Source organism: Triturus cristatus, chromosome 8 (assembly GCF_964204655.1).
Source record: "Triturus cristatus chromosome 8, aTriCri1.1, whole genome shotgun sequence".
Classification (NCBI taxonomy): Eukaryota; Metazoa; Chordata; class Amphibia; order Caudata; family Salamandridae; genus Triturus; species Triturus cristatus.
In genome coordinates this window covers 549,825,469-549,837,712 of record NC_140591.1, presented here as the reverse complement: position 1 = coordinate 549,837,712, position 12,244 = coordinate 549,825,469, and positions in this window count along the sequence as shown.

Sequence of the window (12,244 nt, the reverse complement as noted above, 5' to 3'; positions counted from 1 at the left end):
GATGGATGCCACTATGGGTCTGCCTGGGGGATTGGTTACACTTTTGTGCACCTTTGGAAGATGGTAGAAAGTCGTAATTGTTGGTATTTCACATTTCAAAAATAAGAATTCATCATGGTTCAGTAGGCCATCGTTTTCCCAGAGTTGCAAAAGATTGTGATATGCATCGATGCTTTCAAAGTAGACTGTTTTAGGTATTGGTGTGTAACAGTCCTTGTCATTGAGTTGTCGCAACGCTTCTTTCTGGTACTGATCTTTGTTGAAAACCACCATGTTTCCCCCTTTATCTGAAGGTTTAATTTCGATAGTTTAGTCTTTCTCTAAGGATTTTAGGGCCTCCCAATGTTTCCTTGGGATGTTGTATCGACGTTCGTTGAAGTCCTTACGATTGGCCAAGATTTTCAAGTCCAAGATTACTGCTTCACTGAAGACGTCAATGGCGTCAAACGGTGTTTTGGGGACTGCTCGAGATTTCATTTTGAGATTGCTATGTCCCCCTACTTGGTTAATTCCCGCTTCCGCTAAACATTCATCTGTATGGTGCCCATCAGACTGTATGTATGGCGATGTGGAACCCAATTGTTTAATCGTCAGGAGAGTTTCTATATCGTGACCTATCAGGGCATCTGACACGTTGGTCGCAATGTCATCAGTTGTTGTAGGGCTTCAAAAAAAACAAAAAAAAAATATATATATATATATATATATATATATATATATATATATATATATATATACACACACAAAACGAGCTTTCCTGACAAATAATGTCTTCCATAACGGAACGCGAGCAGGCCGCCATGGATATATTCAAACAAGGAACAGGACGGCCTAGAAATGATCTTAAATTGTATAAAACCAGTGAAATTTGCCCGTTATAGTTAGTTGAGCTAACTATAATTCACGCACCCGCAATGCACATGACATGGTCAGTGACATCACTCATGACATCACTCATGACATCTCAAATGACATCACTGATGACATCACTGATGACATCATCCACGTGATAGTCTGACACACCTCTTCACACTCTAATATATCCTTTGAAACACGTACTCTAAAATACTGACTACCATTTTTGAAACCATAGACATACCAATAGCAGATACTAGATACCCATCCACTGATTCCTATCTATATAGTGTGAGCTAGAAATACATTCATACAGTCACTCATACATGCTGTCACTCATCATTACATCAGTATAATATCCACTCATACACCTATACATACATTCACACAGTGCTACTGATCCATAGAGTTACTCACACATCTACTCAGTCATGCCAAAAATCAATCACACACCCATGTACTCACCTATGCATTTATATACACACCACCTGACTTATTTATACACGCACCACCTCCCTTATTTATATAGATACTAACACATACTTACTCTCTTATACAATCACTAATACAAGTACACATTCATGTATGTAGACACTTTTGCAATCACTCTATCTCATGTATAATCAATTACACCCCAACACTCACATATACTGTCTAAAAACATATATAGTTACTCACATATATAAAACTGAGACATCAATTCACTAATCAACCCACCTGTACACACAGTCAGCTACCCATACAGCCCTTCCGAGATGTACTTTTGAATCTATACAACCAGTGAATCAGCCATTCAGACATGTATGCACAGAGTATACATATATATATATATATATATATATATATATATATATATATATATATATATATATATATATATATATATATATATATATATATATATATATATAGAGAGAGAGATATAGATATATTCACTGAAAAAAACATAGGTTTCACACATATTATAGTTAGCTGGACATTTCACTCGTAAAAAACCATTGAAATTCCCCCGTTATAGTTAGTTCACCTAACTATAACTCGCGCGACCGCAATCCACTGCTGATGACTGTTAATAAGTCAGTTATACAATTAATTTTACAAAAAAAACCATCCATTTAGACACTTATTTACCCATTTATTCTTCCATTAACCTTTAGATATACATATATAAAAAATATTTTTTTTTCAGAAAGACTTATATTCACTGGATGATGTCATCAGTGATGTCATCAGTGATGTCATTTGAGATGTCATCAGTGATGTCATGAGTGATGTCACTGAACATGTCATGAGTGATGTAATATGCGACGTCATCAGCAGTGGATTGCGGTCGCGCGAGTTATAGTTAGCTGAACTAACTATAACGGGGGAATTTCAATGGTTTTTTACGAGTGAAATGTCCAGCTAACTATAACATGTGTGAAACCTATGGTTTTTTCAGTGAATTTGCAAGGTTTTTTAAATGCTAATTCCTAACTATAACGTGTGTGAAACCTATGTTTTTTTTTTATGCCAATTTATGTATGTATTATTATATTTTGTATATATTTATTTTACAATAAACTACCTATGTATATGGTTATAGATTGACTGTATCCTTTAATATGGAATTGCTCAGCTCTGTTATTTTGAATTTGGATAAAGTTGAACAGCATAGTTAATATCTTCTATAAACTTATAAACAGTTTAAAATGTTTTTCTTTTAAGGGTTTTTCACCGTGCGCGCACCGTGCGCTCACCCCGCGATTTTTTGAAAATGTTTTTTTCATCCTTCGGGGTCCTTCGGGGTCCTTCAGGGACCCCCTGACAAAGGCTAGGTGGTCAGGAACTCTCTACCCTTCCCCGTTCTCCACCTTTCTTTTTCACTGCCACACACAAAATGGTGTCCGACACTTCCTGATTTCGACCGATTCGAATGTTGACTGACATCTAACCACTAATCAGAATTACACTCGCGCACGGCACTGTGCGCGCTTATAGATATTTACATACTTTTAACTGCAATTTGCCTAGGAACTACTGAACAGATTGATACCATATATGCAAAAGGCACATGCCTGACCTGAGGACTACCTCTTTGCCAAATTTCAAGTAATTCTGTTCAGCCGTTTGGGCTGTACCTTTGACTAAAGGTCCTATGGGAAAATGCATGGGGAAAACGTGTTTTGGGACCCCCCTTTTTTCTCAGCCCCCGCTTGATGAATCACCCCGAGACTTTCAGGGTAGGACCTGAGCGGAGCGCCCCATTAGTTTTGAAAATTTCGCGAGGATTTGTCAACTGGCGCCAAAGTTATTCAAAATAGAATTTTCAGATTTCCTATGGGAACTCAGTCCTAACTATAATTATCTACTGGCGACCGCCAGTAGATGATATATATATATATATATATATATATATATATATATATATATATATATATATATATATATGTATATATATATATTAACAAACAGGTGCCCTCTGCACAGAAGCGCACTCGAGACAGCGCCGATTTGTGGTAACCTTTATTCTGGAAAGAGCAGGATACATAGCGTGAGTCAATATGTCCAGTTGCTGCTTAAAATCACGACGCGTTTCGGGCGGAACGCCCTTCTTCCTGGTGCTCAACAGCAACACTCAGCATCACGCAGCTGTTCCATTCAGACCAATTTCCTGCCCACAGATGGGCCAATCATATAGGAGGTCCGCCCCAGATGCATTCTGGGACCTGCAGTGCGTGTCAATCCCATTGCCACAATCTCCTTGCTGCCAAATGGATGGAATTAAGCCCTATATGAGCCCCACCGTTATGTTCCAGCTCGTAATACACCCAAACGCTGCTCCATAGAACCCGGTAAATACCCAGTCCTCCGGCCCCCTTTTCACAATCCTAGGGGTGGTGCCTCTTCCCGTGGCTGGGCGGCCGTGAATAACATAAAAAAACAGGTGCCCTCTGCACAGAAGCGCACTCGAGACAGCGCCGGTTTGTGGTAACCTTTATTCTGGAAAGAGCAGGATACATAGCGTGAGTCAATATGTCCAGTTGCTGCTTAAAATCACGACGCGTTTCGGGTGGAACGCCCTTCTTCCTGGTGCTCAACAGCAACACTCAGCATCATGCAGCTGTTCCATTCGGACCAATTTCCTGCCCACAAATGGGCCAATCATATAGGAGGTCCGCCCCAGATGCATTCTGGGACCTGCAGTGCGTGTCAATCCCATTGCCACAATCTTCTTGCTGCCAAATGGATGGAATTAAGCCCTGGATGGGCCCTACCGATATGTTCCAGCTCGTAATACACCCAAACGCTGCTCCATAGAACCCGGTAAATACCCAGTCCTCCGGCCCCCTTTTCACAATCCTAGGGGTGGTGCCTCTTCCCGCGGCTGGGCGGCCGCGAATAACATCAAAAAACAGGTGCCCTCTGCACAGAAGCGCACTCGAGGCAGTGCCGGTTTGTGGTAACCTTTATTCTGGAAAGAGCAGGATACATAGCGTGAGTCAATATGTCCAGTTGCTGCTTAAAATCACGACGCGTTTCGGGCAGAACGCCCTTCTTCCTGGTGCTCAACAGCAACACTCAGCATCACGCAGCTGTTCCATTCAGACCAATTTCCTGCCCACAGATGGGCCAATCATATAGGAGGTCCGCCCCAGAAGCAATTTAGAGAAAGCATCTAGTAAATGATTATTTGTAGTAGTATTCTACTAAACAGTACTAAAGGTGTTTTTTGAATGGTGAAGAGTAACTGCTATTAAGAAGAAAAAGACAAAGTAATATATAAGCATATTATGTTAAAACAAATATTAAATTAAAAAATACCATTGTATTATAATCATATATCACTATCAGTTTCCCTTTTATACTGTTCTCAGATTGTATACCGAAAGTCTTAAAGTAAGGATTGTTTTCACTTTAGGAGTAGTAAAGTTAGGACTCCTTACTTTAGGACTCCTAAACTGAGAAAAATCCTAACTTTAAGATTTTTGGTATTCACATAAGGCATTTAGGAGTCCTAAAGTGAGGAGTCCTAACTTTACTTCTCCTAAACTGAGAAAAATCCTAACTTTAAGACTTTCGGTATTCACAGAAGGCATTTAGGAGTCCTAAAGTTAGGAGTCCTAACTTTACTAGTCCTAAACTGAGAAAAATCCTAACTTTAAGACTTTTGCTATTCACAGAAGGCATTTAGGAGTCCTAAAGTTAGGACTCCTAACTTCTGTTAATACCGAAATGAGTAGGTGCCTTCTGTGAATACCAAAATGAGTAAGTGCCGTCTGTGAATACCAAAATAGTAGTAAGTTTAGGATTTTGTCTTAAGTAAGTTCTGTGAATCGGGCCCTCACATTTTTAAGGCTGTCTTTCCATATTTCAGCTATGTCTGTGCTTGTACATGTAGTCTAAGATGTGAAGTGCAGCTGATAAAAACTATACAATCATCCAGGCACTACCCAAGCAGTCATGGAATAATGTATGCACTGTCTTGCACTCATTTATTTATTCAAGCAATGCACTCTGTCATCCATTCACCCAAGCACTATATTTGTAGTTATCTATTCACCCAAGCACTGCACTTGCACTCTGCCAATCTTCCAGACACTGCACCTACAATTATACAATCACATAGGTACTACCCAGACTCTCATCCAAACAACCAGGTACTACCCTTGGAGTCATACAATTACACAGGCTCTACTCATGCGCTCATGCAATTACTCAGGCACTACTGATGAACTCATCAAATCACCCAGGCAGTATTCATTTACTCTTCCAATCACCCAGGTACTACCCATGCAGTTATCCAATTAGACAGGCAGTAGTAATGTACTCTTACAATCGCTCAGATACTACTTATATGCTTGTTCAGTCATCCTGGCAATACACATCTACGTATGCAGTCATCCAGGTACTGCTCATGTACTCATGGCATCACTCATACACTACTCATGCACTCATTGCATCACTCAGGTACTACTTATACACTCATTCAATCACCCAAACACTACTTAGCACAAATTAAATCACCCAGGCAATACCCATGCAGCCATACCATCTCCCAAGCACTACCCAAGCACTCATATATTCAGCCAGGCAGTACCCACACACTCATCCAATTACTCAGGCACTACCCATGCACTCATCCAATAACCCAGGCAATGCTTATACCCTCATTCACCCATTCGTACACAACTCATACAGTTATTCAATCACCTAGGCACTATTTATACACTCTTGCAATCACTCTAAAACTACTAATTCATTCATTATTAACATAATCATACAACATGTATAACACTTTGTCTATCTTTAACCAAATTGGCACTTCTAAAAAGAAACTTTTTTTATGTTTTGAAGATTTGTTTGCTGTTTTTAAACTATTTTGTTAATTTTTTTTGTGTTTCTTTACAAAATTATTTTCAAAAACAACTGCACATGCTGCATTCATGCAGCAAAATAATTTTGGAATAACAATGTTTGTGCAAAAAAACCCTAACATTTGTGATTTTTTGCACTTGCAATGATTGCTGCCATTGATTGTCCCCAACACAAATAAATGTAGTGTATTTCAGACAGTGTTGACGCAAAGCAGCAAACTCAGGACTGTTGTAGGAGTTCGCAATATTAGAACAGAACCCAAAGATGTGCTGGGTCCAGCATTTCTCTGCCCTTAGCTAGCTCTCTACTTTCCCTCTCTCGTGGTGCTCTTGCGAGCCGATTGGGATGGATTGTATATAGATGCGATGACGTCCCACAAGAGTAATTTTTCTCAAAGCCATGAAAAAGCATCTTTTCACATAAAGTACAGTTTACTTTACGTGCATTCACCTTCTTCTCTTCCTCAGGAATGGAAAAAAATGGTCCACAGTATGCTCTCTTTTCTCTTCCTTCATGGTTGCTCCTCTACCTCCAAATCTTCAATCTCTTCTGCTGGTGGTATTGCAGATGCCATTTTTTTTAGTGAACTAAAAAACACCCCAAAAATAAATATCTCAGTCAGAGAAAACACAAAAGGTCTTCATCCAATAGAGGTTAGAGAAAGAAGGAGGCCATTGGGTGTGGCCTTCCAAGTGGTAAAAGTGAATGCTTCTTATCCAATAGAATCCTTTCTTTTGAAGTCACATGGGGTTCGCGTACCAGGCACACGTTGAACGCGCAGAAGTTACAATGTCATAAAATATATTTAAACATTATTTTATATCCATTCCAATTACAAATATAGTAGTTTTAGAAATATGAATGTAAATCTCTTGGAATAATCTATAATATAAAATATATCTATATGTTTTTTAGAACTACATCAATCAATCAATCAGGGGTTTATAAAGTGCGCCTCTCACCCATGAGGGTCCCAAGGTGCTGGGGGGGTGCAGCTCTGGATAAGTCGAAGAGCCAGGTCTCAAGGCTCCTCCTGAAGGTGTGCAGAGTGGGGGAGCGTCTGATGTTGACTGAGAGCTCGTTCAAGGTCTTTGATGCGACGTAGGAGAAGGCTTTCCACCTGCTCTGGTTCTGCGGACGTGTGGGGTCTCTGCCAGGGTGAGGTCGGTGGAGCAGAGGTTTCTATTGGGTACATGGAAGAAGACTCTTTCATTGAGGTATTTGGTTCCGATGTTGTGGAGGGATTTGTAGACGTAAGTGACAAGCGTGAAGGTTACTCTCTTCTCGATGGGGAGCCAGTGGAGGTCTCATAGGTGCTGGGTCAAGGGCTTGTGTTGTGGGGTTCTGAGGACGAGTCTTGCTGCGGTGTTCTGGATGGTTTGGAGCTTGTGTAGCATGGTTTGGTTGATTCTGGCATAGAAGGTGTTACTGTGGTCCAGTCTGCTGGTTATTAGTGCGTGGGGGATGGTCTTTCTGCATTTGGGGGGATCCACTTAAAGGTCTTGCGGAGGATGCAGAGGGAGTTGAAGCAAGTGGAGATGACGGTGTTGATCTGGTGGGTCAAGGTGGGGGAGGAGTCTAGAACGATGCCAAGGTTCCTGGCACGGTCCTTTGGGGTGGGTGGGTTACAGAGGGCAGGGGGCCAAAAGGAGCTTTCCTATGCAGTGGGGGAGGGTCCAAGGATGAGGACCTCTGTCTTCTCCATGTTCAGTTTTAGGCAGCTGTCACCCATCCAGGCTGTGACGTCTTTCATTCCTTCTTGGAAGCTGGGTCTTGTGTCGCTGGGTGTCTTTGTGAGAGAGAGGATGAGCTGGGTGTCGTCTGCGTAAGATACTATGCTGAGCCCATGCTGTCTGATGATGGTTGAAAGGGGGGCCATGTAGATGTTGAAGAGTGTGGGGCTGAGAGAGGATCCTTGGGGTACTCCACAGTTGATCTCTGTAGGCTTGGAGAGGAAGGGAGGGAGTCTGATCCTTTGGGTTCTGCTGGAGAGAAAGGAGCAGATTCAGTTGAGGGCGTTTCCCTGTATACCGGCGTCATGGAGTCTGGCTGCAAGAGTGCAGTGTGAGACGGTGTTGAAGGCTGCGGAGAGGTCTAGTAGGATGAGGGCAACAGTGTGGCCCTGTTCGAGTAGCATGCGGATGTCATTGGTGGCGGCGAGGAGGGCAGTCTCGGTGCTGTGGTTGCTGCGGAAACCAGACTGGGATGAAGGTGGTCAGCTGGGTGTTGATCAATCTCTCAGTGACTTTGGCTGCGAAGGGAAGGAGAGGGATGGGCCAGTAGTTTTTCAGGTCCATCGGGTCAGCCAAGGGTTTCTTGAGGAGAAGCTTGACCTCTGCCCGCTTCCAGTCGTCGGGGAAGATGCCAGATTCGAGGGAGGCGTTGATGGTCCGGCCTAGTTTGGGTGCTAAGACGGCAGTGGCGGCAGCTCTGTGATAGATGTGTGATGGGCAGGGATCCGTGGGGCTCCTGAGTGGGTGTTCTTCATGGTCGTGGCAGTGTCTTCAGTGGTGGCAGGTTTCCAAGTGGTGCTGGTCAACTGGTTATCACTGGTGGAGAAGGGGTGGTGTTTGGAGTCTGTTTGCTGATGTTGTCATAGAGGGCCTCGATCTTCAGGTAGAAGTAGGATCCAAGCTGGTTGCAGAGGTCCTGAGATGGTGTGACGTCCGTGGCTTCGCTGGGAGGTCTGGAGAACTGCTGTATGAGGTTGAATAGTTCTTTTGCATTGGTGTGGATTTTGTTCTTGATAAAGGTCCGCTTGGTGGCTCTTATGCGCTGGTGGTATTCATTCGTGGCATTCCTGTAGTTGTTCTGGTCTTCAGTGCTTTTCCTGTTCCACCAGAGTTTCTCAGGGTGTCTAAAGGAGTGCTGGCTTCTTGGAGGTCAGTAGTTAACCAGGCGTTCTTCAGGGGGCGTTGTTTGATGGGGTGATGGAGGGGGGCTGAGCTTGTCAGCACAGCCAGCGATTAGCGGTGTAGTTCTTTGGCTGTGGAGTTGGCATCGGTCGTGGTAGGAGGGTCATGGAGGAGGGTGGTGTTGCTGTGTTCCTCTGTGATCTTGCTCTAGTTCCTTTGTGGTGGGCGCGGGTGGTTTTGGATGTGGTGGTGGTGTTTAAGGTGAAGTGTATGTAGTGGTGATCTGTCCAGAGGAGCCGCGTGGTGTGGCTGAAGTGGATGTTTGTCAAGGAGGGTGGTGGAGTCAGGGTCGTTGGGGTTGACGAGGTGGAAGTTCACTTCTCTGATGAGAATGTAGTCCATGGAGGCGATGACGTGGGGTGCGATGAGGTCGGCAATTGTGGTGGCGGAAGAGGTGCGAGGTCCGGGGGGTCTGTAGATGAGGGTCCCACGCAGTGTGGTTCTGGGGCTGGTGCTCTGTGTTGGAGAGGGGAAGCTTGTGCTGGAGGTGGAGAGTCAGAGGGAGCTCTTGTGTGCGATGGCGAGTCCCCCTCCTGGGAGGTCCTTTTTTTCAGGGACGGAGGTGGCGTTGGTCCATGTTTCTGTGAAGAAGACGACGTCTGGCAAGAGGTTGTTGAGTAGGTCCCAGATCTCCGTTGTGTGTCTGCGGAAGGAGCGCACGTTGTGAAGGAGACATGTCAGGGCTTTGGTGGTGTGGGAGACCGACTGGGTTCAGCAGTCGTGGGGTGGCTGTTGATGCTGAAGGATTGTTGGCAGTGTCAACAGGAGAACTGGCCATGGGTGGTGTTAGGTGTCGATCTATGGCAGTTGTTGTCTCTTCCGGGGTTGAGTGCGAAAAGGGCAGCTGAGTCGTACCTGTGGATGGCAGGGGAACAGGGTCCCTGGTGTTGGCCATGGTCGGGTCACAGACGGGCGCAGATAGGTTTGCCTTTGGCTCGCCCGCTGTGCATGTACACTGCGCAGCCGTCCAACAGCTGCCATTAAGTAGGGGTGGGGGGAAGCGCAGCTGGGAGGTGGGAAGGGGGAACTGGGAACCAGCAGGGGGGACGGGCTGTGTGGGCAGCAGCGGCAGGAGGAGAGCCCAGACGAGGCAGAAAACAGGCACTAGAGGACATAAAAGTAGGCAGAAAAAGGCACTGTGACAGATACAGGCACAAAAGAGACAGACAACAAAGAGGCACAGAGACAGATAGGGGCACAGAAGAAACAGAACAATAATGAGGCACAGAGACAGATACGGGCAGAGAAAAGACAGAACGATAAAGAAGCACAGGGACAGAACCAGACTACAGCGGTCAGCAGACCTGAGCGGTGGCACTCAGGAGCAGACCTGCAGGCGGAGAGCATTTCCCTGACCAGGAGGTCAGAGGTCTTCCTCACACTCCCTCACAGCAGCCACCAATAAGTAGTGGAGGGGGAGGGGAGCGCAGCTGGGAGGAGGGAAGCAGGAACCAGCAGGGGGAGGGGCCATGGGGGCAGGAAGGAGAGCACAGAGGAGGCAGAAAACATGCACAAGGGGGACAAAAAAGTAGGCAAAAAAAGGCACAGAGACAGCTACGGGCACTGTACATAATTTATGCTGGAGTCGCGAACCTGTCGCGCACCTGGAATTACATGAGAGATAGTATGTGGAGCCCTGACAGCTTCAGTAAATTTATCACAACAGTTCAAATATTCAAAATATTTATATTGATTTAAGTTTTATAACTCTTTCTATAAAACACATACAAGTAATTTAAAATTCATAAACTATATATCATGCATCTTAATTGTCAAAAAAAATCTGGAAGATGTGTATCCGTCAATCACCCTATGCGCACATCAAAATATTGTGGCACTCTGCCAGGATTCGCGCAACTACCGCGAGAGGTATACGACCCCCAAAGTTTCCATTTTTAAAAACATGCATATATATAATAAAAAGGTTGAAGAAATTGCTTTACCTCTAAAAAAATGTTTCAAGAATCCCTCTTAATGCCTCCTGTAACTTCTGCACAGCTCGATTCTTTAAAGGTGGTTGAAGGCGCAGCCCCATTCCTCTAGAACTTTGCAAATGCGAGTAGTTGTTAGCACTTCACTGAATAAAACAAAGGTTACAGGGACATTATAGTTAGCAAATAGAATTACAAGCATTGGCATTTCAATAGGACTCGCATTTCCGCGAGGCCTATTGCATTGAAAACGGGAGTGTGGGCGGGCACGAGCATGACTGGGAGTGCCCGGGAGTGGGACGGGGGGCCCCAAGAAGTCACGGGCTACGGGAGGGGGTCAGGAAGGGACAGGAAGAAAGAAGTATGTTAAGTAAAGGGACCAGTAGCCATGGAAGGATACAAATGACTGACATGGCTGTCATGGGGAGGGACTAACAAGCTTAAAAACAATCGGAAGGCAGCATTTATAACTTAAGCCACGAAGCTTTCACACTATAGTGTATACTGCATGCCTCGCAAAGCGATTGCAGTGTATTCGCGCTGCAACGCTAGGCGAGACCAAAAAATTAGTAGTTTGAAATTGCATTTATGCTGCAATGACAGACCTAGGAAATTTGTAAGGGGCCAATGGAGTGTGTGTCACAGTAAGTGCTGCAGGTCCATTTGTATCGTTCAATTTACAGGCCCTGGGATTATGGTTCTAAAGCCAACAAAAATGAATTTCAGCAAAAAGTGGAGGTTAAAGGCAAATGTTTGGGAGGTGACCGTGTAGAGAGGGGCGAGTTCAACATATGGTTACAAATCAGGTGCCCTGCTGACATGGAAAAAAGACCACAGATACATCTCATTATGGTATTAGGGATGACACACATAGGGCTAAGTAGTCTGAAGATGAGAGGAGAGCATAAATGTCACCATAAATAAGCAAACATGAAAGACTAATGTGTATTCAGAAAAGCAACAAAATGAAAAACATTGCCTCATAGTGTAACTTTGCGTTCTTTATGTTGTATTCATTGTATTACCCTGTAAGTCTGACAGCTGCTAGTTCCTTTTCTTTTCTCAGAAACGATGACTTTGTAGATTAAGCAACTGTGCAATGACATTTGTCATTTCATCTCAAGCAACACTTTCAGAATATTTGTTCATTAGGGCCTTGTGTGACACGTTGGCTTTTGTATTGGT